Source organism: Aplysia californica, unplaced genomic scaffold (assembly GCF_000002075.1).
Source record: "Aplysia californica isolate F4 #8 unplaced genomic scaffold, AplCal3.0 scaffold00090, whole genome shotgun sequence".
Lineage (NCBI taxonomy): Eukaryota > Metazoa > Mollusca > Gastropoda > Aplysiida > Aplysiidae > Aplysia > Aplysia californica.
The window spans coordinates 265,129-268,992 of NW_004797360.1; the positions used below are offsets into that span (position 1 = coordinate 265,129).

Genomic DNA, 3,864 nt, shown 5'->3' on the forward strand with positions numbered 1-3,864 from the left:
ACGCAAGTGATGTAACGTTGTACAGGATTTTCCTTGTCAATTTTAGTTTCAGTTGAAAATGAACTGAAAAATGTTGGCGCCGTTTCTCCTGATCGACGTGGTAACTCTAAAGAGAAAAGAAATAAATAAATAGGCGAACTCGATTACTTAAATGCGTCATAAGTTTTGGTGAATTTCACCTCTTGAAGAGAAATTTACCAGACGACCAAAGCAGATATGCAGATTGTTTGAATGAGTCGTGATTCCTTTTTCTATCTGCATGAAATGTTAATGGTTAAACTCACCTAACAGACTACTAACTTAAGACATCCCATCTCGACGATTGAGAAAGAAAGAATGAGAGACAGATGGAAAGAGTGTTAAGAAGGGAATGTTATGGAGAACTGATGGATAGGTAGATCTTCGTCTACAAATTAATTGAAAAGAGGTCAATTCTATAATGTCTTGCTTTGAAGAAAAGTAAATGCATTGTGTGTTTTGCTTTTATTTTTTGTTTTTGTTTTTACAAACAGTTTTCGCTAGCTCTCCTCGTTTTCTTTCTTGTTATAATCACTGAAATTTTGTAGATCTACTAGTGTCAAGCAAGCTGTCAATAATGTGCACGTGTGCACACATGTACATTTCAAGCGATAAAAGCGATTGTACATTGGCCGGAATTTCTCCTGGCATCTCCTCGCTTCCGGCCGTTCTTGGTACGGCTGGTAACGTCCGTCTTTCCCTTTGGTTTTATTTTGATTGCCCCGACCGTGCTGTTTCGCTTTGTCCACGGTGTAGCTTTACCCTTAGTTTTCACCAGAAATTAAAATTGGCTTTAACAAGAGGAAAATAAGTTTTTACATTGGTCTTAATGGTTACACAGGACTAAATCATTTTGACGAAAGTCTTGGTAATAAGGGTTGCCCCAATAATATTTAGGGCATAGTAGCTGATTTTATCGTCTTGGACTATGATAAGACTAGCAAAACCACATAAGTAACGAATAACATCGGTTTATATTCACTTTATTCTTATACATTCTAAAACAGAGTTTGTGACTACTTTTTCTGTTGCGAATTATTTTAATAAAATAATACAAAAGTAATGCAGCATAATCTTATTTTCCACCAAGTATAGCACATTAATCTCTTTTAATTCAGTTAAAAAACTGATTGGTACAATTTTTCATTCACCCCTCCCGCTCCCACATTCTCTTTCTAACTTTACACTACAATAGGTGCGTGCTCTGCGCTAGAGACCTCTGAATGCATTGCTTTCAAGTACCGTAATTCCAAAAAAGAAAAACACAAAGTTTATTACAATAAAGTTTAAGACTGAGCCAACTAAGGAATCCCAGGACCGATTAAAGAAAACAAAGGGTAACATCGATGTGCAATCGTTAAGAGCTGAAGACGTTCGTCTAGGGAAAGAAGGTTGCAAATCACAAGGCAAAGACCAACGAACAAGTCAAGAAATGTAGGAAAAACAAGAAAGAAAACCTCAAATTGCCTACCACTACCACTAGCAAAGTGGCAACACGTAAGTTTGCTGGGCTAGTGATACTAAAGAAAGAAATAGAAAAGCTACGCAAGAGAGGTAACAACATCCTGGTCAGGGCAGAAGGAAAGGGCAGACAATGCTTAGGCTAGAGAAAGGTTCCATTAAAAAAAAAAAAAACAAGGAAAAAGGTGAAGACATAGAGAAAAAGAAAAAAGAGGTTCAATATATTCGAGGAAGTGTCATACAGACACCCTCATCATGCAAACAAGCTGTCCACAGAGTTATGAAAGTCTTTCCAAAAGTCAAAGCAGCTCGAAAGCAAACGTTGGAAGATGTACGTCAGAAAACTTTATCAAAACAGCGGCAAAAAGACATATTGGAATTCCTCATCCTTGCTGAGTGAAGTTGGACTTTGAAAAGAAGCTAGTAAACATTCCATGCACTTGTTTCATGCTCAATGGCAATGTTACGTGTTTTTGAAATCATAAAGAGCTTTAGGGAAGTAGAGGTCCATACTGTGATGAATTTGCTTTAATCTTCCTGTTCGAGCTACAGACAAGGACCTACTCATCAACAGTGTGCCAAATGGGATGCTACATAACTCACAAAAAATCGTTGCGGTCCCAAATAATCTTCAATATGATCACCATGCCATGGAAACATTTGTGGGAAGTAAACATCATCATAATATCACAGAAAGATAGAACACTGTTTGCTGCCACGATTAACGATGTATTTTGACAATGTTAGTAGCGATAATGAAGGAGATTTGAATACCTTTTTTTGATACTCTGCTGCTGCTGCTGCTGCTGCTGCTGCTGCTGCTGCTGCTGCTGCTGCTGCTGCTGCTGCTGCTGCTGCTGCTGCTGCTGCTGCTGCTGCTGCTGCTGCTGCTGCTGCTGCTGCTGCTAATACTACTACTACTGCTGCTGCTACTGCTACTGCTTTCACTTTTGGGAAATTTCATGTTTCACTTTGTAACGGCCACACGATTTTTGTCCCAAAAATGCGAAGTCTCAATAATGTGCTCAATGAGTCAACAAGTTGATGTCTTTTTCTTCTAAAAACATGACAGATAACATCAAAGAAGTATTATAATACATGTTTTAATTCTCAGTAGATGTGCATATTATTTTAAAGAAACAAATCGTCCTTTTTCTGCACACTCCTTTTTTATATTTTGTCCTGTAACGTTTAAGACTACTGTATTTAGCTAATGTTGCTTCTGAAAACACTTATCGATTTTGTTCATATTTGCTGAAACTACAGCATTGAATTACCCGTTTTATAGCAATACTCTTTTAAAGTTCTACTTGAATTAGTATTTTTGTAAATAAAAGTCCAGTTTTCTATTTGAAAAATGATTCTTGCAAGGTAACGTTAAAGACATTATGATTGTTTGATAAACATCTTCTTCTTTAAGAAATGCTTTGAAATTTGTGTGAACAAACAATGAATTTAAAGGACATAATGCTACCCCAATCAATTTTTCCTTCCCTCCGTTACATTTCATGTTTTGACCCGTATTGTTGTGTCCTGTAACGTTTAAGACCATAGCGCACTAGTCTAAACTTCACTTCCGTTTCCAAAGAAACCAAGCAAGCTTTAGCTTCAGCCCGTGTAGGGATCAAAACTAGACATGTCAAAGATGTACTGAGTACATTTTCAAGTTATTTGGTTGAATTCTAAAATTTGATACCCGTGTTACAGAAAGTTCAAACTTTCAGGAGAATTGCCCATATATATATATATTTTCAATTTTTGTTTGTTTGGGGTTGGTTGGCAGGTGCTCTGGTGTGGTTTGCACCTTCTTTCATATCAAACATCTATTGTCCTTATCTCCCCCCCCCCCCCCCCCCCCCCCCCAATAGACCCACCTCTTCGTGGTGGGGGGGATTAGTACTCTTCGAATAGGAAAAGAAAAAGAGGAAGCTAACGGGGTCAAGGGGTGACCCCGAAAAGAGACATATTACTTTACTATATATCTTACTCTTTCTATTTATTGTTTTTATTGTTTTACTTCTTTACATTTTATTTTTATTATTCTCATTATTATTATCAATTTTCTTTTCTCCTCTCTCGATCGACAACCTGTCTTTGACCTGGAGTTGGGACGGGTATTGGTGAGGTGGGAAGCAGAGGTTCATTGTCAGCACTGTACTGGATGTGACTTTACATAGGAAATACTCAGCTACATACATGTATTAAGCATGCATTTGTCGGAGAGCCGTCTTACTGCGGAGAAGGTGCAAAGACCATTTGCTTCTTGCTTGTTGACAACATTAACCCTCTGGGACCTGCCATGCCTTCCCCTGCCCCCATCTCTGGGATGAGAGGACTTGGTTGCTCTGGGAGGGGGGGGGGGGGGGGAGGAAAATGTAACTTCCA

At 38.4% G+C, this 3,864-nt stretch overlaps 1 protein-coding gene across 1 annotated transcript in view; it reads left to right on the forward strand.

Moving 5' to 3' along the window:
* The window catches only part of LOC101861569 (trichohyalin), a gene marked incomplete in the record, with an annotated part of 55,040 nt that overhangs the window by 18,500 nt on the left and 32,676 nt on the right, over positions 1 to 3,864 (forward strand).